The 26,978-nt window shown below is 34.1% G+C and overlaps 1 pseudogene; it reads left to right on the forward strand.

Moving 5' to 3' along the window:
- Nucleotides 1–26,978, forward strand: part of LOC125995012 (glutathione reductase-like) — an 89,999-nt pseudogene that overhangs the window by 45,138 nt on the left and 17,883 nt on the right.

A 26,978-nucleotide genomic window follows, 5' to 3' on the forward strand; every position in this document is an offset into this window, starting at 1 on the left:
ATGGGGGAAAGGGATCCTTTATTTTCCCCTAGGAAAGAAGGACCTAGGATTAGGCAACCTATATAGACTGATCTGAAGCCTGCAAACGACAATGTGCTTCCCAAGAAAAGCCACCCTCCTATTATCTAGGTTAAAGGCTTTTTCTTTTCTTTTCTTTTCTTTTCCTTTCATTTTCCCAGTTTTGACTGTGTCAATGCAAAAATCACAGCCACTTTTATCATGCCTAAAGCTATGTTCTGAGTATAATGGTCTGCTCACTACTGTTATTGGCAGCTCTGGTACTACTGATTTTGCAGAGAACCATAGAGCACAGCCTATCTAACTCATCTCAAATTTTTGTGTTTAGCAAACAAAAAAAGGGGAGACGTGAAGCTAAACTCACAGAGCCTAACAGAGCAAACAACTTGTTTTCCTGCCCAAATAGAGCCCTCGTCCTGTTTTTATTTTAAACAGAGTATACATCTTGTCTTGCCCTTAAGCAGAGCACTTATCTTGCTTTTCTCATTACCTGATTGTATCCTCTTTGTCTACTTCTCCAGTTTTCCTTCTAACATGATGAGCTGAGACACATTATAAATATCCCTTCCCCATCTAAAATAAAGAGTTGTTGGTTATTCCCCAAAAAGTGGATTGTGAATGGTTTTTGAATCTCAGCTCTCTACTATCCTGGAATCTGACTACACCGCCTTCTTTATAATATATGTCTCAGAAGATAAATAAGACAATCCATACTTATATTTTCTAAAATAATATTTAAAACGTTCACAAGAAAAGAGAAAACTCGGATACACTCATCATGCCTTTTACTGAAGATTCCACTACTGTGGTAGCTCTGAATATCTCTGAGCCAATGTTAGCCCTTGGGTAATGAAGAAGGTGAATGTGCATTAATTCGCAGGAGAGGGCATTTAATTTTTGGTTTACTTGTTTCTGCAAATGTGAAACTCCAATCAACTGAGAAATTACTGTTGACAAACTATGTTTCTAAGAATTACATTCAATCATTATAATGAAATTGTTCCCTCTACCATCACCGAAAGAACTGAATAAATTCCCCTAGTGAAAATCTATACATATCACCTGTTGAAGATTAATAAGATTTCTAGAAGTTGGTACTTTTTCCAGGGTGGAACATCTCCCAAAATGGTCTCTATTTACAAGCATTCAAGCAGAGTGAATATCTCAATAGTATGGTTTGTATTGACTCTTGTAAGCACAAATTGAGTTTGTAAGTTTTAAAGTTTTTCTTTCAAAGTATGTGGCTAACTATAATTTCTTTTGGATATAACACTTCTGATAAAGGTCAAGTGTTTATTATTAAGGTATCAGTCTAAAGAACTCCCTCAGTGAGAAAGCTCAGGCAGAGATGTAGGTTTAATGATAGAATGAAATGGGAATTCAAACTCCTGATGGCAATACTCTGAGTTTTCATAAATAAGAAAAACTTCTTAGTGCTCATATATAAGGGGTTATGTTTTCTTTAGGAAGTACTTTTCTTAACAAATACAGAGCTAACTTATCAACTATGAAACACTTGCATATTCTCTGGTTTTACAAATCCCTGTATTTAGAATACAAAAGAGTCAAACATACCATTTACAAATATATTGGTTATTAATTATTCAACATATGTATGGAAATTCAATATAAATATTTATTTTTAACACTTAAAATGTTTATGTGCAAAGGGATTATTCCAGTCATATTTGGATGTCATAACTGAAAGAAAATGTACCATCCAAAATAAGATAAAATTCTGTGATAGGCTTTATATAATGTGTGATCTACATTCATGCTGACCTGCATTCCCTCACAGTTCTCTTAGGCATAGCTTTGTCCTATTCATGGGAGAGTAGGCAAGTGGGGCTATTAAATTACAGCCACCATTGTCACAGCACTGTTGTAAGACAGTGGAGGTACAGGACATACCCATTTGCTGTGATACCTAGGGGGTGCTTTGATCATACCAAAGTCTATGGTAATTTTAAGGCAACAGTAAGGCACTGTGAAACCAAGTCTTATCAGTTCAGTGACAATGGTACTCATAGTTTTAATGTCTGAAGTGTGTTCTGCATCTAAACCCAGTGTGAAAGATCACTTAGGTATTGGGGCCCTCAAGCTTTGGAAAAGTGTCCCCTTTACTCCCTTTAGGTAGCAATAGCTTCAGATAGGATTTTGGTTTCTTTAAACTTGTTTTCAAAAGAGCTCTGCTCTCATTGTCATTAAAGTATGAATTATCTGCAAGGTGTAGAAAAGATTATTCTAATAAAAATATTTCATGAAAAATGAAAACTATGACAAATAAATTCTCAGAGGCTCAAGGGCACTGGAAGAAAAGCTCTCTTTTTTTTAGAAATCATTAATTACATTGATTAAGTGTATGTCTGCATGCAAATAATTTGAAGTTAGTCTTTTCCCAAAATGAAATAAATTGCACCATAAACTTGAACTATAAATTCAGTCAAATTTAAGGATTGTATATATTATTTATCAGTAGAGACAAATTCAATGCTTACTTTTTGGGAATTATTTTTAGGGATGTGTAATTATGGTTCCTAAGTAACAAAATTTGTTGCTAATATTTATTTTATTTATTATTATTTTATTAAATATTGAAATAAACTGATACAAAGTAAACAAATCAGATGATAGATTTTGAATAGATTCTGATAGATTTGCTGAATCCTGCTACTACCTTTAGAATAATCTATACTCTAGCATACCCATTCATAGAATGGTAATTGTAATTTTATTCTCATACAATTGTTGCAATATTTAAAAGACACAAACACACATATTTACATAGATTATAGCTAAACTGACAAAAATTGCCCAATGTAGAATTTTAAAATCCAAAGTATTAATACCACATGGTTATTAGAAATTGGAAGATAGCAATCTCCTAGTGACTTATAGCAGATAACTCAATTTAAAAATAGTTGAATTCTACCTGTTTCAGAATTGTGAAACATTTTTGTATTTTTTGGTTGTCTATCTACTACCACAAGAGAAGAGTTTCTATTTTTTCAGGAAACAGATGCTATATTACAGAAAAATGTTGAATTTCTAGCAATATCATTATGACCTTTAATCCCCACACTTGTACCTTAGGATGGTAAATGTCTTTATTTAAAGCAAATTACAAGTAGAATATTGCATTATTTTTTATAGCAAAGAATCAAAAAGCTTCTTACACAAGAAAACACAGGAACCAAAGTGGTTCTTACTCAAGAAAGCACAGGGATAGACAGGTAGCACAGGGCTTAATGTGCATGTCAAGCATGCCTTGTATGTGGCTGTATGTATGTATGTATGTATGTATGTATGTATGTATGTAGTTCAGGAGGCATTGCATATGGCCCTGACTGCTTCTAAATACCTGGTGCTGCAGATAATTCCTGGCCTTCCAGTCTCTAAGCAGCATTGCATCTCCTGGTCCTCTCTCAGAATTGAAGGTCACATTTACTGAGAATCACAGGGATTGTCTCTTGGGCCTCCAGCAATATGAGCATCTCTTGAGAGAACCTCCTCACACCCATTCCATAAAAAAGGGAAGGTATAGGCCAGAGAGAGAGCATGGAGATAGTGCATTTGTCTTGCATGCACAAGAACGGTGGTTTGAATCCCGGCATCCCATATGGTCCCTCGAGCCTGCCAGGGGCGATTTCTGAGCATAGAACCAGGAGTAAACCCTGAGCACTGCCAGGTGTGACACCACCCCGCCAAAAAAATGAGGGGGGGTATAAAATAGTCATGTAGCATTTAAAAAAGATATTTATGAGCTTCTGCTAAGAAGATATCAAAGGAGATGATGGCTTTGCCTTTAGAGCCATAACAAGCAGGCACTGTTCTCTATTTTCAATGAACAGGTCTTAACTAATTACTAGAATGAGGGATGGCCTGATAGCATGAACCACAAGGTTGAAAGATTTGAGTGGACCTCAATAAGTTTAGAAACAATAATTACATAATGTATATATCATATATAATTTTATATAATTAATATAATATAAAATGTAACATATTATAAAATAATACAACATTAAAATTTGAGTATAAATACTTTTTAGAGTAATAAAAATAATATTAATATGTATTCATATTATAAAATAACATAAATAAGTTATAATAAGTTATTATTATAATAATATAATATAATATATATAATAATATAATATATAATAATTATTATTATACTAAGTAATAATAAATAAATACATATATACACTTGACTTGTCAAACAGATGACTGTCCATATTATTTTGTCTGTGCTAATTGTAATTAGAGTTGTGAATAGGGATTCCAGAAATAAGATTGCATGGACATGCCTCATTTACTGGACCTAAGTGAAACACTCTGTAACAATTTTGTATTAAGACAAAAGAACAAATATGCTCTATGAGTCCTTTTTGAAAAATGAATTCCTCAGTTTTATGTAGACCCCTTGACTTTCTAACTTTCTCTCACTTTTTTAACCTATCTACTTCAGCCCTATGGCCCCCTGCCTATACACACAAACTCAGACATCTTTTTTTGACCTTGTATTTTGCACTTCCATTGATGTCAAGGGGCAAAGTGAAGGAGGTATTAGCATTCTTTTGAAATAGAACAAATCTAATAACCCGAGATACTTTTCTTAATAATAAGAGATTAATCTCTGTAAGTTTAATGAGCTTGCCTGTAAATGACAGATATAGAAAAACACGAAGAACGCATTTACTTTTTGTGGCTTTTTTTTTATCAGCGCTGGCATCAAATTCTGGGCCTCACATAAAAAAGGCAAATTCTTTACATTGAGTACTTGAGCCCTATCTCAAGCCTTTCAGTGGCATTTAAATATTTATATATTTTATCAATGCCTTTGGCACAAAATTGATTTTGTGAGAGCTCTGGCAAGATGTACTCTTGACTTCAACTCTTAAAAACTGTGCAATCTATATAAGCTCCATTTCTTTCTCTGAAATCTTGTTTATTTATTCAGTCATAAACTGAGAAAATTATATGTCTTCATATTATGTATAGCATTGGTTGAGGTTTAGTTAAAGTTTCAAATGAAGCCTTCATCACATCCTAAGAAATACAATCAATAAACTTTAGTTACTATCAGGATCTTAAGTACTGGCATCAATTGGTCAGAAGCAAAAATGAAAGTGAATATAGAGAAAAAGTCATCAAGATTTTGCCAAAACACATTTCAGTATAAGGGAGTCTTTTCGACCAAGATTTATTGATATATAGCATATATTAAAGTCAAGTTCTTTCAGCTTCACTAATAATCACGGCTCTTTCTGTCCTTCCCTAAATTGAACCTAAACTCTGTGTAGAAGATTTACTGAGAAGAGAACAGGAATAAGGGGAGGCAGGCAGAATATACCTAAATCCTGTCCATACCACCTGCAACAGGTTTTTTGTTGTTTTGTTCGGGGGAGGGGGGGGGTTTAAGGATACAACTGTTGTTGATTAGGGTGTACCCCTTCTTCTATGCTAAGAAAACATTTGTGGCAGTAAACCCTGTCCTATAGGGTATTAAACTGGAGTCAGCTACATACAAAACAAACATAACTTCAAAAACAGATAATATGATGCAGATAATAAGATGCAGTAAAGAAATTAGCAAACATATGATAGCAAAATATAGCAGTGCAGTTATCAATGACTAAGACTTATGTATTCTCTAATATATTTTATTAAGCAATTTGTTTATATAATTTTATTTTAATACAGCTGTTAAAATATCAGAATGTTTAACAACTGGTTTCCTCATTTATTAAATTGGGAAAATCATTAAACTCATAAAAAGTTAGTGTTGGCATATCACAATATATCATGAGTTTCTAAAATATCTTAAATCTATCCCTACATGTTATCTGCAGTTCCCCCTCTGGGCAATTGTTTCTTCCCACCATATCTATTTCAGACATTCAGGAGATTTTATTATGCTGTTTCCTTCAACTGGAAAAATTCTCATTTGTCCTTTAAACCTCCATTTGCACACTCTACCTCCAGGCATTCTGTTCTAGCACTGTTAACTAATTTTTATATAATAAAGACTTTACCTTGTTTAAATCTGGCCTTTGTCCTTGAATCCTAAGAGATAGTCTCTAAGTGATAGGCATAAACCCTCTGATTGGCATGCCTTTGTTTATTTGAGAGATGTGGTCACATTTAACTGTTGTATTTACAAAGTTCTTTATGGTGAAGTGTTGGGGTTGTTTTTCTGGGGGCTGTTGTTTGCAGCCTGCGGTTCACAATATTCACTATGCTTGTACCATCCTAGAATGGATGGGTCAGGCAGAAGGGATGTTGCACAAGAAACAAATAGTCACAGGAGAAGGTACATATGGACCTGGGTTTGAGCAGCCTCTTGGCTCTTATTCAACCAGCCAAGTGAAAATGAGCTGCTTTCCCTGCCACTTTTAATAGCCAGAAATAACATACCAGAGGCAATGCACTGAGGGTCAGGTTGATGTAGTTATGTGTACTTACATTAATTAAAACTACAGTGGATTTATTTTTGAAATTCATCCAAATAAAATTTTTATTTTCGAAAGATATTATTATTTAAATTCAAAGACAATTTTCACAAACTAGACAGTGAAATATTGTGAGTTAAAGGAAAATTATTGTAGATATTTTAAATATAAAGATATTCTAAGATCTGGGGTTGGGATGACAGCACAGTGGTAGAGCATTTGCCTTGCACACAGCCAGGACAAACAGGCCTTGCTACTCAGCATTCCATATGGGCCCCGGATCCTGGCAGGAACTCTCAGTGCAGAGCCAGAGTAACCCCCTGAGCGCTGCCGGGTGTGGCCTAGTAGTGAGGCTTACTCAAGCAATCTTAGGGATCATTTCTGGCAGTTCTTGGGAAAACAAATGCAGTGGTGGCGTTGAAACTAGTAGGCCATGTGCAATCAACTGCCTTATTCCACATGCTATCTCTTTTTGTTTGAGTTTCGCAAACTCCTCTCTCCCCTAGTACTTGAATATCCTTGAACGTACATAAGTCTGACTACAGTGGATTTTTAAGCAAGCTTGGGTTTTTGGAATTCAGAAATGTGAGGAGTAAAAAGAAAGCAGGGAGTAATGTAAAAATCAAATACGGATATCTGAAGTGGGTTATTTAAGACTTTCAGCTTGACTTTTAGAGGTAGTAAATCCTCTGTATTGGTGCATTTAGTCCATTGACATTGAAGGAGATAATTGTCATAGGATTTAACGTCATCTTTGTGTATAAGTTTGGTGTGTTTGTTGATCTGTTTTGTCTTAAAGTAGACCTTTCAGTTTTTCCTTTAAGGCTAGTTTTGCATCTGTGAGGTTTTGAGTTGTTGCTGATCCGTGAAGCTATGTATCCTTCATTCAAACCTAAACATGAGTCAAGCTGGGTGCAGTATTCTAGGTGAAGCCTCCATTTTATTCAGTCTTGTCACAATATCCCACCACTGTTTTCTGGCCATGAGAGTTTCTTGTGACATGTCTGCTGCTGTAAATCTTATGGATGCTCCTTTGAATGTAATTTTCCTTTTTGATCTTGCTGTTTTCAGTATTCTATTTCTATCTGTAGGAACTCTTATCCACTGCTGGTGGGAATGCCGTCTAGGTCAACCTTTCTGGAAAGCGATATGGAGATTCCTCCAAAAACTGGAAATTGAGCTCCTATACGATCCAGCTATAACCACTACTAGGAATATACCCTAGGAATACAAAAATATAATACAAAAATACCTTCCTTACACCTATATTTATTGCAGCAGTATTTACCATAGCAAGAATCTGGAAACAACCAAGATGCCCTTCAACAGATGAATGGCTAAAGAAACTGTGGTACATATACACAATGGAAGATTATGCAGCCACCAGGAGAGATGAAGTCATGAAATTTTCCTATACATGGATGTATATGGAATCTATTATGCTGAGTGAAATAACTCAGAGAAAGAAAGACGCAAAATGGTCTCACTCATCTATAATTTTTAAGAAAAATTAAAGACATTCTTCTAATAATTTTCAGAGACAAAAGAGAGGAGGGCTGAAAGTTTCAGCCCACTTCATGAAACCTCACCACAAAGCGTGATGAGTTAGAGAAATAACTACATTGCAAACTATCCTAACAATGAGAATGTATGAGGGAAATAGAAAACCTGTCTAGAGTACAGGTGGGGATGGTGTGAGGAGGAGGGATATTTGGGACATTGGTGGTGGGAATGTTGCACTGGTGATGGGGGGTGTCCTCTTATATGACTGAAACCCAACCACAATCATGTTTGTAACCAAGGTATTTAAATAAAATATTATTTTAAAAGAGATGTAAGATTTCGCTGAAATCAAATTGAATCCACTAAAATAAAAAACTTGCTAGTTTGAAATCTTGAAAAAAAATCTCATTCACATTAGTACCACACAAACTCAAATACCTTGGAGTAAACATAACTAAAGAGATAAAAGACTTGTACAAAGTAAACAACAAAATATTGCTTTAAGAAATGAAAAAGAGGGGGCTGAAGAGATAGCACAGTGGCCTTCGCCTTGCAAGCAGCCAATCCAAACCTAAGGTGGTTGGTTCGAATCCTGGTCCCATATGGTCCCACATGCCTGCCAGGAGCTATTTCTTAGCAGATAGCCAGAAGTAACCTCTGAGCACCACCAGGAGTGGCCCAAAAACAAAAACAAAAAAAGGAAATAAAAAAGAACAAAAGTAAATGATAATACATACCCTTTTTATGGATTGGGAGGATTAATATAATTAAAATATCAATACTCCCCAAATCTTTGTACAGACTTAATGCAATTACTCTAAGAATATCTATGACATTCTTCAAATAAGTGGATCAAACACTCCTGAAATTCATTTGAAACAATAAACATTCACAAATAGCTAGAGCAAACCTTAAGAAAAAGAATAAGAATGGCATCACTTTCCCCAACTTTAAATTGTACTACAAATCAATAGTCATTAAAACAGCATGGAATTGAATAAAGACAGACCCTCAGATCAGTGGAATAATTTTGAGTATTCAGAGATTTTTGCCAAGAAATACAATCAATTAAAAGGGCAAGAAATGCAAAATGGATTAAGGAAAGTCTATTCAACAAGTGGTGCTGGGACAACTGGTCAGCCACATATAAAAATATAAACTCAGAAATCCATATAACCCTGCACAAAGGTCAAATCCAAATTGATTACAGAACCATAAGCTATATAAAAAGTACATATATAAAAGAACACACACACCATGACTTTGAGAAGCTTCTGCACCTCAAAGGAAATAGTGACAAGGATACAAAGGCCTCCCACAGAATGGGAGAAACTATTTACCCAATACTCATCAGATAAGGGGCTAATATCCAAGAGATACAAGGTACTGACAGAACTGAAGAAGAAAAAGCATCTAACCTCATCAAAAATGGGAGAAGAAATTAACAGAAAATTCCTCAAAGAATAAATAAAAATGGATGAAAGATACATGAAAAAATGCTTCAAATCATTAATCACCAGGGAGATTCAAATCCAGACAAAAATGAGGTACCTTCTCATGCTACAGAGACTGCACACATGTCAAAGAATAAGGACAATCAGTTCTGTCAAAGTTGTGGGGAGAAAGGAACTCATTCACTACTGGTGGGAATGCCGTCTTGTTTAGCCTTTATAAAAACAATATGGATATTCCTCATAAAAATGGAAATTAAGCTCCCAAATGACCCAGCTATTTCACTCCTAGGAATATACACTAGGAATACAAAAATACAACACAAAAATGCCTTCTACACACATACATTTTTCAGTACTATTTACAATAGCCAGAATTGGAAACAACCCAGATGACTGACAACATATGAGTGGATAAAGAAACTATTGTACTTATACACAATGGAATACTATGCAGCCGTCAGAAAACTGAAATCATGACATTTTCCTATACCTGGATTGACATGGAAACTATTAATATTGAGTAAAATAATTCAGAGGTAAATAGACACAAATAGTCTCACTCATTTATGGGTTTTAAGAAAAATAAAAGACATTATTGTAATGACACCCAGAGACAGTAGAGATGAGGGCTGGAAGGACTGGCCCACAATACAAAGCTTACCACTCACCACACAGAGTGGTGAGTTCAGTTAGAGAAAGAGCTATGCTGAAAACTACCATAATAGTTTTAGTAAATGAGAGAAATACAATAATAGAATGTTTGTCTTGAATAAAGATAAAGAGAAAAGGAGGGCATTGGTGGTAGGAACATTGCACTTGTGAATGGAGATGTTTATATATATATTTATATATATATACACATATATATATAATTTTGTCTTATTGCTTTCAGTGACTTATGAATATCATAGTAAATTCTCAAATATGAACTTGATTGGAGGGGCACTTAAATTATATATTGGTATTGGGAACAAGGATAGTCTTAGGAACATACAATTATTTAGTAACTTTTTGGTGTGTTTTTACTTACTATAAATATCTGTCAACATGTAGACCTTACCTATGGTTTTTAATCTAAGAATAAGGTCTATACCTTGCTCATTATTTCATATCTAACTGCTTTCAAGATATAGCCACTCAAACATTGACAAATTTAGCAGATAATATTCTTAATTGTTATCATATCAACATGCTTAATCCTTAAGACTTATTTTTGTAATACAAATCAATTTAACTGAGAATAATAATGGCAATGGACATTCAATGAAGCCAATTTTTATAAGCAGCCAAGAAACATGGTTTTTATGACACTTTCTCAGATGATTTCATTTTAATCACAGGGGATGGGAAAGTTATCTGTCAAATAAGCTTCCATCAGTTTTGTTTGTCCCAAATGACCAAAAGCAAATTATACTAAAATATGAGAAATTACTTATGGAACCTATTAAGAAGGTTGAATAACAAGTGTAGTACAGAAACTTCTTAAGGCATTTGGGTCCAAGGTAGGATTGATTGACATTGACATAAAAATAATAAGCTTCAGACCAACACAACTGGTTGATAAGTAAACTATCAAAAGGCCAAATAGGAATAATTCATTTTTCTGTATTTATTCTATAAGGGAATAAAAACCCAGGTAGAGCTTACCATAGACTGTGTCATAGGGTCAGATGCTTAATATCTTAGTATCACCATCTGCAGTACTGGCAGATTTGAAATAAGAACAACCATCTTGATGACACGGATTATCTTCTGGTTTCATCTCACCATTAGTTGGTGATGCAGAGAACCTTGCACTGAAAGCAGGTTGTTGCTGTTACCTGGTATTCAGGGAATCATATGAACCCACTCTGGAGCAAGTCAATGCCAGACAGCATTAGGGCCTTCCCTGGTAGAAGTTTGATTCTTGGTGCTGATGTAGAAAACTGTGCTGGTTCCATAAATGGGATAAAAGGTTACAGGGTGAGTGGCCAATGTTCGATCTTCTGAAACCTAAGCCAAATCACCCTGACTTTGACATAGGAGCTATACCAAAACCAGGATCTTTAACTACACAAACCTTACCGCAATAACCATGATTGTGAAGAACTTTTTTTTATTAATAATATAATTTTTATTTTGATCATAGTGGCTTACATATTGTTGACAATAATATTTTAGGTATATATTTACATAAAATCAGGGGGGATTCCCATCCCTAAATTGTCCTCCCTACTCCTCCGTTTTTGTCCTACCTCCCATTTCCTCTTCCCTCACCTCCAGGGCGTCTAGAATATGTGGTCCCCTCTGTATCTAACCCACTACTTAGTAGTCTTGCATCAGTTTGGTCTTGATGCCTCCCTTATTTCCCCCTCTAAGTGGGGGCAGGGCTAGCTAGTTCAAGTTGCGTGGTTTTGCCTGAAAAAGAGAAAATAAATAAACTGGGGGTAAGAGTCTAATACCCCGAAAATGGGCTGAATCCTTCTAGAGGTTCTCATCATCGATTTGGGAAATGAATGAGAAAAAGAAGGTGAAACACTCCACCAGTACCAAAAGATGTGTCAAATATCCAGTGAGGACTCCAGCTATATCGATAAGCACCACAAAAGAAACAGATAAACAAAACAAAACAAAACAAAACAAACAAAAAACAAAAACAAACAAAAAAACATGCCGTGGTCTTGAAATAAGAAACATGGCATAGCACATATCAAAAGAAAAGAAAGGAAGAGAAAAAAAAATAGGGATAATTGGGGACAACAATTTCAATAATCACATCCAAACAGAGAAATCGACCAAAATAGCTAGGTAAATAAAAATAATAATAACAATAATAAATGAAGGTATATATATATATATAAATATATATAAATTATATATATATATATATATAAATATATATAAATTATATATATATATATATATATATATATATATAAATGTCCAAGGTTTTGTGTTTTTTGTATTTTTGTTTTTTTCCCTCCTGCCCTGGCACAGTAAATATTGGGGTCATTCGAAAAGGAATTCACTTGCCCTATGCGATATGGGGTTTCTCCGTCCTTGGAGTATACTGTCATGGGATCAGCTCTAGTCTTTGCTCAGGATCATTACTCTTCCGGTGGTGGGTGTTTTTTTTTTTGTTTTTTTTTTTTGGTGTGTGGAAGACTTCTGCTCTGTCCAGGGTGATACAATCAGATCTCTGTGTTTAGAGGTCTCAGTATCTATACAGATCCTGAGGTGGGACTTATGGTGAGGTCAGTCTTTGTGAATGTAGAGGTTCTGTTACCTCAGTGCCATTTTAATCCATCTTCTGTGGTTGGTGATCTTGGTCTTTGCCCTGAACCTAGGATGGCACCTAGGATAGCGTCTTTCTTTGTGCTTCCAGAAGCCCCTTTCCGTTACAATTGTCTCTGCCAGACCTTTGGGACTGGGGATCATGCTTATTGTGCAGGTCTTAGTTCAAACCCTAGACTAGGGCTTTTTTATTGGTCCCAAGATGTATACAGTCTGGTCGTGGTTCTAGTATCCAGTCATCTGTAAATCACGATCTTGGCTTTTGGACCTACCAAAGGGTGCCACGTCTTCTGGTTTTGTGATTGTGAAGAACTTTTGCTGGAATCACAGAGAAATTCTTTGGTATTAGACAATTTAGTGTGGCTGGAGCCTGTAGTTGGTCTTATGCCAGGATGTTTCATGAGAAAGGTCTCCCTGTTTATAATCCAAAGGTTTTTACTTTCTATTTTCTCCATATTTTCTGTCCTATACAAAACAAAAACAAACAAAAAAACCTGCCACGCACATACCTTTGAATTATTTGTTATATTTTTATTTCTTATTTTTTAAATCAGGGGTTGTGCCTTTTTTATAGAACCTTGGGGTGCAGATTATTTTACCATATATCTCGCATTTTTCTGTAAAACTAAGGGGAAAGGAATAAAGAAAGGCTGGGGGCTAGGGGCCAACTGGTTTGGGATGCATTATAGGGGAAACAAATTAAGATAGAATTAAATATCCAAGCCAAAGTCAATGATAATGGAATCAAGAGGTCTCAACTTTAACAATCTAAACTTAAAGGGGCCTAATACACAGGCAGGCCAGGGGACAAAGGGTGGTAGGAAAGGATGCACTCTGGATCCATTGGTGGAGGGAGATTGACAATGTTGGTGGGAAGGGCCCTGATTCATTATATATCTAATATATATATATATATATATATATATATATATATATATATATATCTGGCCCCATCTTTTCTTCTTTTATCTCTCAAATGGGAAATTATTTTTAACTAGTTTATCAAGAAAGCTTTGTTCAAAAGAGGCTCTTACTTATAATTAACAATAGCCTTCTTAACTAATAAATACAAAAACTGCTCTTTCTCTAAGGCTAACCTGAAAGCCTTTTATCAGATTGCTTTATCAAGACTGATATCCAACAACAAAAATAAGCAACGAGTGATAGTATAAATTTATTCTTACAAAGATCTCTTTTCAGGGAACAGAGTTTAGCATTGACCCAATGCAATTGAGTGGTCATACTCATTAAAAGACATCTAATTTTTCCTTTGAAAATCTTTAACATACAATACACTAGACTTACCTTATGCTTATCACTATGAGAATCAAGACTATCTTAATTAACATCTCAAACAAGCTGTGTATAAATTTATACATTTCTCTTACAAATAAAGCTGTAATATCTTTTATAACTCTCACTATATGTCCCTACCATAGAACCTACTATTATGTTTGAAATTTCCCAACCTTGAGCATTTTCAAGTATCCTATCATTACCCTCTTCTGCTAATTTATTCTCAGAGAGAAACACATCAGAATAAATGTTTTGTACTTCATTTTCCCGACTTATAAGACATTTTTGGTTATAGTGATCTCAAAAAGAAACTATTGAAAAAGTTCTTAGGAAGAAGTTAATATAGTTCTTTCAAAAGAAAGGGTGATAGCATCTAGTCACCATTTTTCTATCCTACTTTTTTTTAATCTCTCTTTGCCTATATTTTGTAACTCTTCTGTTCTTCTTCTAGTAATTTCTTATTAGCATATGTGCTTTACATTTCTCCCCTAGATATTTCACTACCTTTTGGGGACAGAATGTAGCACAAACTGTAAGGCACCTTCTTTGCCCGCACTAGCCTAGGATGGACCGCGGCTCAATTCCCTGGTGTCCCATATGGTCCCCAAGCCAGGAGCAATTTCTGAGCAGATAGCCAGGAGTAACCCTTGAATGTCACTAGGTGTGACCCCAAAACCGAAAGCCAAAAAAATATTTTTTCACTACATTTTACTAAATACTATTTGCTAAAAGTAAGTGGAAGGTGTTAATCAACCAGAAAAACTTTACATGGAAATGTTTTAATCTACAGTCATGTCAGTATAAATAGAAATATATGAACTATCAAATATATTTCAAAGGCAAAATTTAACTAGCTAGAGTGACAGGAGTTGTATTCTTTACATTTAAAAACAAGAAAATAGATTTTTTTAAAGTCTAAAATATATAAAATATATATCCTGTTTATAGGATTACAAATTTCCTAAGCAACAGTAACTTAAAACATGCTTTTTAAATAGCCAGCTAGAGAAATCTTGGTGGGAGCAATTTATACCTGAAGTGACTGTTCTGTCTTTAGAACACTGGGAAAGTAGGTATTTAATGTATCTTCCAGACAATTAAAAAGCAGTCCTTGATCAAAACCCTCTGTGAAGAATATTGACAAACCTGTCCAACTGCAAGAATTGCCGGTAGAGAAAATGATCTATGAGCTTACCTGCTGGTGGGTTCATGGGTCAGTTTGTCAATATCTAGAGAATGATCACAGAAATAAACTTTTAGTGTTTCCTAGTATAACATCTATATTTATGGGCTGGTTAAAGCAGGTGGTAAATCAAAATCAGTTAAAGCTATTACAATTTTTCCCAGCTACATGCAAAAAAAAAAATAACCCTGAAATATTTTTATGAGAAATAAATATAGCAAGATGATCCAAAATAGTTTTTTATTCATATTGGAGAGAATTTGATAATATTATATTTTATCACATGTATTGTTGATTAGATGCATACAGTGAAGCTACATCTGTAGAGTTGCAGCCCTTAAGATGGGCTTGGATGGTGATGGACACATGGACGGACCTTTCTCTGCCATCCCAGGCCACGTGGCAAGCAACCCCTTCAGCTGGCAGGTATCTAGGTCCAGGAAAGCAGCGGGTATAGAACTCACTCACGGGCAGGCTTCCAGAGAGATAACATTTTTATTGGCCCTGGCCCATGTGTGTGGCCTAAATCATAACCATTTAAGCACATGCCATTCTTAGCTTGCCCTGCGTCTTAACTTCTTTCAGCCATCTTTCCTCTGACCTCCATGCTGGCAAAATCCTCTAATTCCTCCTGTCAAAGGCCTTATCTAACCTTCCCAAGACATCTCCCAGGAAAGGGCGGGCCTTGCAGGTAGTTACATGTAAATCCAGGGTGGAGTCACATACATCAATGTAATAAAGTCAGTCAATGTGATTTTGTTTCTCTTCATTCCTACATTGTGTAAAATTCCCACAGAATCTGGAAAAGAATAATTCTTACCCCAGTGAATTTGGCTCCTTTATGTTTGGCAAATATTTTTTTTTTTTTACCTAGGATTCAAATTAAGCTGTAGTAAAGCATCCCATGTTTTCATTATTTGAATCCTGCTGTTGAACAATATAGGTGATATTATTAAGCTTAAAATTATTTTGGAAATAACAGAAATATCTTATGTAAGACAGATTGTACATTGGATTGTAACTGCATACATCTTTATTAGGGTAAATGAAAGCAACAATCTTTGAAGGAGATTCTGATTTTCAAAATGTTGACTTACATCTTGTAAGTCTTCTGAAAGATCGAATAGAAATGTATGAATAATGAACTGGCATCTGTTCTCATATTCAAATGCCTGAGTTATTCATTGCCGGCATGTCTAGTAATAGTAGAAGTAGGAGGAGGAGGAGGAGGAGCACTAGGAGGAGGAGCAGTAGCAGTAGTAGTATAGATTCTAATTTAAAAAAAAATCTACAGGTTATAATGTAAAGATAAACTGTCATTATATCACTTACTTATTGCATTATCTCAAAAAGTTCTTTTTGCTTTCTATGTTTTGGTTATTCATTTCTTCAAAGAAAATTACTGAAGCTTCCTGATATTATTGTTATGAGTTGAAATGATATTATTCATTCAGATATTTTATTACCCAGTTTGCATCAAAACAATTACTCTATAAACAAACATCAGTTAATGTGTATGGTTTGGTGCTTTTATTATAAAGCTGATGGTAAATGTAACAAGGATTTATTTAGAACATTATATATATACAATACACTATATTGACTCAAAGATAAATAACACAGACCCCTGTCCTCCGTGGTGGGAGGCACAGTCTTAGCCTTCACCAATATCTTAGAAGACAAAATGAGCTAATTGTTTGGAGTAAGTATTGAGGATTACAGTATCATCTTACAGACTCCTTACTCCCATACTGACCTTACTCCCATACTGACTTTTCATCTTCTTTCCATCTGGGAGTCAAGTTTCATAAAACCTGTCAATTTCCTCCTATCTGACTGAAAATCCAAAGTACTTATTATGAGCTCCCAATATTGAGAGGCTTCATTTGCCACTACTCTACTCCTCTTTCTGCAATCTTCCCTTTTCTCTCCACTGAAGGGAAGTGCTTATCTCTGTATTATCCCTCTCTGGGTTGTTTGTTCCCCTTATCTTGCCAATTAAATTCACAATTATTTTTCTCAATTGTCTTATAAATTCCAAAGGGGATACCTTTAGCTTCCTCAGTGACCACTATTATTTTTTTTATTTATTTATTTTGGTTTTTGGGCCACACCCGGTGACGCTCAGGGGTCACTCCTGGCTATGCGATCAGAAGTCGCTTCTGGCTTGCGGGGGACCATATGGGACACTGGTGGATCGAATTGCGGTCCGTCCTAGGCTAGCATAGGCAAGGCTTACCTTGCCACTGCGCCAGCCCTGTGACCACTATTATTTAAACATTTTGTTTTAATTTCATTTTTTTCTTAGAACAATCTATATTTTTCCTATGATCCTTAAATATTTGTTTAAAAAAAAACCTCCTTAGTGCACTATATTCAAACAACTTGAAATCAACTCTGATTATTTTTATCAGCATTATATATAGTAAAAACAAAGCACCAAACCTACTATATCAGTTAAAGAAACACTGAATAAAAATGTTAAATAGTATTTATTTACTTTGTTTTAATGGTACTTTTTAAAAGGGTCAGGATATGATTATCTTATAGATTTCAAATAAAATATGTTCAAGATTTTATTTACTTAAGTTGATGAAAAAGCCAGGTAAACAAGAATGTTTGCCGACTTGCCTTACTAGTCTCCTAAATTTGTGGGATTATTACTAAATAAGAGATTATTTATTGCATAGGAAATATTATTTTAGTGGCTTCCCATGATCACTTTGATATAACAGAACTTTTGAGGAAGGTGCAGTGTGTTATTATGGGTAATTTCCTATACATTACAGATAACAAACTCAATAGAAAGAAGTATAAGTTGCATTGATAATATTCAGTTTGTTTGTTTTACATTGTTTTCAATTTTCTCTAAGTGCTCCTTCCTTTGTGAAAACATCAACTCACTTTCCTGTACTAATAGCTTTTTCATGAAGTGATTTTTCCTTTTCATTTTAACCCCCTTTACATTTTTAGTTTCTAAAAAGTAACAGATGTTAAAATAAACTTTCTCTTATTGGTATCCAGAGAAAACAAAAAGCATGCATCATTTCAAGCTTGACCTGCACAAGTAGAAAATGAACCCAATATGGTTGCCAGAATTAAACTCAATGCAGATGGTATGAAGACAAATCCTAACGTATCCTTTTACTTGTGCTTTCTTCTTTCTCTTCACACCTGATTACTGAATTAATTTTTGTGAAGAAGAGAAGATAGAGTAGGAAGCAGAAATGCCACACAGGAAAGAATTTTATTTGAGGTTCATCTTGTTGTACCTTAGAGGCAAGATTTTTCCCTATAAGAGAATCACATACTACTGTGGAATAGTGAAGGGTGTCTTGAAAAAGGAGGACTTTGTGCCAAGTAAATTTGAGTTATACTGGGTTAAACAAATTAAACAATAGATTAACAACATCATAAATTCCCTAAGTGGTATATATAGGTTTAACCTTTCCCAGTAATTTATATCATAGAATATTTGATAAAAATTATTGCCCTTTGGAATAAACTTCAGGAACTCTCTACTGCTAGCAAAACTTGATTTACTAGAAAATTGAGTAATAGTGAATTTAGTATAATAAACTCTATGGTATTATAAAATGCTAGTAGACTATCTGTCATGTGTAGCATGGTGTGGAAAACTCTTGAGCTATTGAAATATTTCCAACTTTTCAAGGAGTGCATAACCTGGTAAAAACAAATTATGGTGCTCACTTGTGAAGAGTTACCCCATGGGACAATGCCAAGAAAATAACAGCAATAGAATATTTGTCGATATCTTGTGGGGCAATAGAATGTCCCATAAAATACCATCTCTGGGGCCAGAGCTATAGCACAGTGGTAGTACTTTTGCCTTGCACATGACCGACCCAGGCCCAACCTGGGTTCAATTTCCAGCATCCCATATGGTCCCCCAAGCCAGGAGTGATTTCTGAGCACATAGCCAGGAATAACCCCTGAGCATCACAGGGTGTGGCCCGAAAAGCAAAAGTAAAATAAATACCACCTTCATGAAATGAATTGTCCAGAAACAGTCAACCCAAGGATTCTACTAGTAGACAAAATCCCACTGCTGTGAAATTTCAAATCACCAATAAATATTTTTTTCAATGAATAAGTGAGTGTTCATCCCAATTTTCATGGGTTTCCAGTTTGAGCAGAACAGAACGTTTCATTCCTACACTTCAATGAGGTAGAAACAGAAAATATACAGCAGTATAGAAGATGAGGAAAAGAAAATGCTTGGGATAAAACAATAGTTAAGCAGAATTGCATAATAATATGTAGTTTCCATGATTGAAAGCCTCTATTGATGGAGTTATGAATCAAAATGGAAAATTCTTTTTAAAAAGAACTTTTTGGTATTATGCTTTTCTAAATGTTTTTTTTTTCTAAAATTTCTAAAAAATAAATAAATATATAAATTAATTAAATAAATAAAAGTTCTAAAAATATTTCTAAAAATATGCTTTTTCTAAATGTTCTCATTCAAATGCTGGGTTCTGAAAGTGTAAAAATTGGGGCCAGAGAGATAGCACAATGGTTAGGGCATTTGCCTTGCAAGCTGCCCACCAACCAGAGTGTCTTTGGTTCGAATCCCAACATCGCATATGGTCCCATGCCGGCCAAGAGCAGAGTGATTTCTGAGCACAGAGCCAGGAGTAACCCCTGAGCGCCACCTGGTATGGCCCAAAAACCAAAAAAAGAAAGTGTAAAAATTATATATCCTTTGCCTTACATTTTGCAAAACTTCATAATTAGCCTTGGGGTTCCATCATTACCTTGGGGCTCTTAGAGAGGTTCAAAGTAAAGAACTTGTTTATTTAATGTGGACATACTAAAAAGTTTTATTTAGAAAATACAATGGGATTAACAGTTTTTATTATTTTAATGATTTTGATAAAAGTAAAAAAGCAGTGAATTGTAGCTTTCCTCTAGAAACTCAGATTTCTGATTTACAACTCTTTTGTTTCTAGTTGCTATAGAAATAGTACAAAGAATCGACTGATTTGTACAGAATTTCTTTCTTTCTGACGCCATTACTTTGAAAGCAACATTCAATTTATTTGTGAAAACCAGGTCACTTTATGATCATTACAAATGCTACTATTTTAATTGAAGGCTATGAATAAAACTGTAATTTTATTTCGGTTAGTCTTTTTTGTTTTAATTCTGGGTAACTAGTTTAATTCTTGTTTCTATCTTTCTTCATCTATTTTTGGTTCTTTCATCTACATTTTTTTCTGGGAATTTTTTTTCTGGTCTGTTATTTTTTTCTGATCCTTCCATGTGCATTGTATTTTCTGTTTGTTTGTTTTTTAGTTGCATATAGGGACCTAAAACCAAAGAGGAACTCTTTATTTCCATCCAAACTACATTCTGAACCCATTCATCTTTCCATTTATAACCATTTCATTGTGGTCTGTCATAAGAAATATGAATTAATGGAAAAAGTATTCATTGCCTTCTGGAATCTTCTCCTATTTTTAATTTATGGCTCCTAGGAGGCTCAAAGCATGCTTCTGAAGCAATTTTCTCTACATGTATGACAAGGACGAACTTATCAAAACCAAAAGTTTTTATTTTTTGCTATAGTCAGGCCCAAGGATTAGAATGCCTTATCTTTCTTTTGACCTCAAAAAAAAATTGGCTAATCCTTGTAATTAGAATCATTCAAGGGAACTCTTGGGTACCTGAGGTGTGGTTGGTCTATATCTCTATACTCTGGAGAAAATGATAGTTTTTGAGTGACAATAAGGACATTCTGCTTTCAATTTCTCTTTCCTCTTTATTGACCTTATTTTGCTCCTCTATATAAGCTACATTATCATCTTAATATATGAGGTCAGTTCTCAGAAAGTTATGCTTCTACAGAAGAATTTGTTTTAGTTTCAGCTGTGTATTCCCTTACCTTTCTCAATCCCCCTAAGGTATTTTATATGACTGAAGACACTTTTGAATGCTTAATATAAGGAACCATTGACCTGTGGATAATTTATACTTAATGAACACTACAACCTTGTCCACACTTCCCAACTCTAATAAAGATGATACCATTGGTACTATAAGGTGAGGAGAACAAAAAAGTAAATATCTCAGTCTCTACTGGAGAAACTTCCTCTGGCTGAGGAACATGGAGGAATCCTTCCATGGCTACCCTAACTCTCTTCAAAAACAAAGTTTAGGGGATGGAGTGGTGGCACAAGTGGTAAGGCATTTGCCTTGCCCGCTCTAGTGTAGGATGGACAGAAGTTTGATCACCCGGCATCCCATATGGTCCCCCAAGTCAGGAGCCATTTCTGAGCATATAGCCAAGAGTAACTAACTCCTGAACATCACCAGGTGTGGCCCCAAAACAGAAAATAAACAAACAAACAAGAACAAAACCCACCAAAGTTTAGAAATGTCAATTAGTAGTCTTTTTGTTTCCTTGTTTCTGCTATTGGCAAACATATAAATGTCCATATAATATGGCCTGAAATTAAACTATAGTCCTAAATCGTTTTCTTTTAGTTCTCCTGTTATTTCTTAAAATATATCTCCTTAAACATACTTAATTTTCAATTTTCAGAAAAGTTTTCTAGGGTTTCATCGAAGTCCTCTTCACTCACTTCTAAGTCTTTCTGTAGGTTACTTTCTTGATTATTTTTAAAAATAAATTTTTTCTAGAGAGATACTAAACTTGCCACTTTGCTTTTCTAAAACAATATCAAATCATTTCCATATTCAAATTATTGTCATTCAAAGAAGTTACAAGTAGGGTGTTAATGAGATATAAAAGGGAAAAGGAGTTTACAATTTACAATTAACTGACCCAGGTTTCATCTCTAACACCCCTTTTTATTCCCAGAACACTACCAGGAATGATGAAAATGATTTGATATTGTTTTATTTATCATTGTGGCCCAAATAAAAATATGTTTAAGTATATTTAGAACCCTCAACAAGATGGGATTACTTTAGAAAAACAACTGCACTGCATTGTGTTTGTATCAGTACAGAAACAGAAAATTATAAAAAAACTTCCCCAATTTCTATTCATAGCAATGTGTTGGTATCAAAAAAGTTTTTACACAAATACTAAAACACTAATATAAACAAATATATTCATTAATATAGAGTTACTTATATGTAACTCTAATATCTAAAACTATCATTAAGTTATTATGTATTGTCAAAACAGTACTTTCTCCACCGGGTAACATTCTGCCTTAGAAGTAATCCAGGATCTGGAGCCATGGTACAGTTGGTAGGACATTTGCCTTGCACTTGGGTGACTCAAGTTGGATCCCAAGCACTCCATAGTTTCCCTGAGCCCAACTAGAAATGGTCCCTGAGTGCTGACTCAACAATAAGCCCTGACCACTAAAGGGTGTTACACAAAAAACAAACAAACAAACAAACAAACAAAAAGAAAAAAAAAGCAAAGTTATCCAGAATCACTTTCATCATTTTCCTTCTTCAGAAAGCCAAAAACATTAGCCTAACTTCCATGAAGAATATCTACAATGTTAACGTGTTTCAAAGCTCTGGTGTGCTAGAGGTCATGCTTGTCTCCTTTCTCTGCAGTTCCACAGTTCTCAACACTTGCTAGTTTTGAGAAATCTTTCTTCTTTCTTTTCTCCCCATCCAATTTCCATCTGGTGTGTCTAAAATTTGTTCTACAATGACCTTAGACTGAAGATGGCAAGTTAGATGAAAGGAGCCCCAAGATTTATACTTGCCAGTATGAATAAAGGGTATCATAAAAATTTGTATAGATATCATAAAATATTAAAGAGATATAATAAATGGCAATTGACACAGGGATTTTTGTTTCAGAGTACAGTAAAGAGGAAGTAGAAACTGGACATTCTAACAAAAAGGTTTAAAGTAATTTTCCACTTTAATCAATTATTGCCAAGAGCAGGCCTATTTTGCCAGCCATCTGTTTTTCTAGAAAAGTCACAGATACCAGTTTTTATGTGAAATTACTATGAATTCATATCATTTAAAAATATGATTTGGTCCAAAAATAATAATAATAGATCATTTGTTATATTCATGATTCTAGATGTCAATCTCTAATCCTCTTCTCAGATTTCAAATAGGTAGGAAAAATGTTTGAGTTTTCTTTGAAAGACCTTAAGGAAGGTGAGTTTTATACATTTCACTCAAACTGATGCAGAGGTTCAAAATATGTTACCCCAAAATATGCCACTTTGGCATATTGATCATTATAATTATCTACTTGAGCTGCAACTAGTACATAAAGGACATTCTGTCCCTCTTTTTTTCTATTTTTGATCTTTAATTTTTCAAAACTGCCATTTCAAGAACCTATTAACACATGATAAATATATAAATTAATGTATAATTTTATATTAATTAATTAACATAATTAAAATAGTATATTATATAATTTATATAGAGATGTTATATATCATTATATAGATATATAATATCTATATATTATAATATCTATATATATTTTAATTAAGAATTCTGTCACATGATCTATATATCCAGCTCAGTAAAATATAGCCCACTAATAAAAAATAACCTGCTCTAGAGTGTGTGCCTTATTGGAACTCAGTCACAGTCATTCATATATGCAAATGTTTATGGCTCCTTTCTTGCCTCAGTTGAGGAGATTGAGTAATGTGTGTGGTCCACAAAGACAAAAATATTTATTATGTGACTCATAGCACAAAAAATTTGCTGACATATGCACATTATCATTAAGGCTAGAAATCATAGAAATTCAAATTAAAGACTTCAATCTACTTATTTGCTAACTTTGAGGCTACAGTAGAGATATTTCCATTTTAAAGGGGAAAAATGTGGTTTCTCTGAATTTCTGGTCGCAACTGAACTTCACTGTTGAGGTTGGCCTGTAATTAGCACCTCTACCAACCTTGACTTTTTCCCCTGTAACAGTTAAAGGTCACAAAGTTCAGCATCTTTGTTCTAGTATAAACCCCTCACACATACACACACACACACACACACACACACACACACACACACAATTGATGACAAGTTATTTAGAGCAGGACTCATCCCTGTCAAGACCAGACATCTTGCTCCTGGCTTGGGGACCATATAGGATGTCAAAGATCGAATCCAGGTCTGCCCTGGTTCAGCCATGTGCTAGGCAAAAGCCCCTACCACTGTGCTATCACTCCTGTCCCTCTTTAGATATTTTTTAAGGAGAAACAAACAAATCTATTTTGGACAAAAAAATCAACTGGTCTTCCTAAATGTTTGAAAACGAAAGACCTGAGATACTGCAAAATGATAGAAGCCATCATTATCCAATCATGCTCGTTTTTTCCTAAACTATAATATAGAAAGAAATTATCTGGTAAGGTCTATCAACAATGTAATTTTCTATCCAAAATATCACCACTACTGTCATTTTGCTTAAAATTTGTGTTTCACCAATTGCACAACAAAAATAAAATAAAGCTACTTGTGGTACAAAACCAAGATGATTGATTTAATATGCTTTGTATTCTTGCCACTACATAGAACTAAAATTTTTGTTGCATTTTTTTCTGTTTTGTTTTGTTTTGTTTGCAAATCATATGCATAAAAGAAAGGACTATCAATATGAAGTAAAAACAAGACAAAGAGTAAAATTAGGGGTGAATCTGACATTCTAGTTCCCGATTTTCTAAATTACAGGATGGACGGAGTCAAAAGTTTAATTATGTGGAATGCAATTCTCAACAATATAAGACAATTATATCATAAACAAAAGAGGGTGAAAGAGCCTAAACAAGCTGGGCTTTAAATATTTCACTCAGACTGATGCAGACGTTCACAATATGTTATCCCATAATATGCCACGTTGGCATATTGATCATTATAATTAGCTACTTGCCAACAACTAGTACAAAAAGGACATTCTGTCCCTTTTTGTCCCCCCCCCCTTGCAAGTAGGAGATAAATCATCCATTCAAAGAAAGACATTTTCATTGTACTAGGAGGGTGGAAGATCTTCTGTAACTATTGACAGAGAATTAAGGGTCAAGATGACTGAATAAATAATTCAGTAACTCTTCATCATTTAAAAAGCTTAGCCCAAAATATTATGTCTTGTCGATTCTCCAGAAAAGCAATACTTCCTTTTCTAAACAATGTGAAATATCTTGCTCTGGCCACATACTGTATAATCATGGGAATCCAGATACACAAAATTAAATTTGTCTTATTCATGTAAATATATATAATGTCAGTTATTAGGCCAAAGAACCAAGGAGAAAAAAAAGAGAAAAATTTCCACCACTACACTAAGTAATATCTTAATGTGGTGTAGATGAACAAATTTACACTTTTAATAAAATTACTGCTAGTATATACTGCGTGTGTGTATCTATGAAAGATGAGAAATAATAAGGCTAAACAATTATGAAATATAACACTTTTACAATTATTTTTTGAAAGAAAAATGGTAAAGGTAATCTGATAAAAAAGTATAAAGTTTAGTTAAAATATTAAAAACAGAAGTATAATAAGAACCAGAAACCTACTTCCTGATAATTAGTCAGAAGCAATAAGATAAATTGTGAAAAGTATCTGCAATTTATTAATTGCATCATTATTCACAGTAACATAGATATAGAGCTTAAATATCCAGTAATATTATTTAAAGATTAAAAGAAACTGAATACAAGCTCTGTAATTAATTTTGCTACATTTGTAAATTTATGATTATTTCAAAATAAAACATTTTAAATTATTTAGATGGTCCCCGAATTTCTCTTTATTAAAATTTTTAAAGAGTACCCTAAATATAAGGTTCTTGCACAGAACTACAAACAAATTTAATATTACTAAGTTGTATATTTAAAATGGCCAATTTTCTGTTCTGTATATTTTTTACCTCATTAAAGTAAATGACTTGACTCTTTCCTTAGGATTATCAAGTTCAATCTTTTTTAAAATGTGAAATTAATCCATTGCAGGGCCAAAGGAATGCATGGAATTGCTTAATATGGAAATTGGCTCAATTTCTGTATACATTTTATTCTTTCAGCATTTAGCATTTTGAATGGTTGTATTTTATTTAAAGAATCCCCAGAAAGTAAACATTTCCATTCAACTCTCTTGACCACCCCCAAAGATGTTTGGTGCCATCTGGTGATGAGGTAAAAAAAGATTGAATTTCCATACGAATTAGTAAAAGCTGTTTAGAGTGGGAAATTAATTTAGAATTGTTGCATTATGATCAAGTTCAAAACTTAGTTTGTCTTTTTTGTCTTCTTATATTGACATGTCAGGTCCTAAAAGTAAATTATTTACACCTGGCTCTTTTTCCTACCATTATTTGAAAAGGGAAAAACATATACAAATTTTGGCTAGACTCAGTAAATTTGATTAATCTAAAAAGAAATTAAGCAATATAATCTTTATTTTAACTCTAAGCATTATATGATGTCTATACCAAAAAGGTAATAGTTCATAATAATAATAATAATAATAATAATAATATGGCCAAATTTTATCCTAAGAAATTTTTGAATACAGAAAGTAGCTCAAATTTTTTCTTAAACCATATATAATGAGGCTTTAGTGATATCACAGTAGTAGGACAGTTTGCCTTATAGGCTGCTTATAGGACGAATCCAGGTTCTATCCCCAGCATTCCATATGGTCCCCTAAGCCTGCCAGGGGCGATTTCTAAGTACCATCAGGTTCCCCCCCAAAATCAAAAAATAAACACACATATATTTTCCCAATAATTAAATGGTTTTATCTGAGATTCAATGTGATGTTATTTGAACTTCCATAACAAAGTTTGTTGAGTTTTTC

Source organism: Suncus etruscus, chromosome 17, assembly GCF_024139225.1.
Source record: "Suncus etruscus isolate mSunEtr1 chromosome 17, mSunEtr1.pri.cur, whole genome shotgun sequence".
NCBI lineage: Eukaryota > Metazoa > Chordata > Mammalia > Eulipotyphla > Soricidae > Suncus > Suncus etruscus.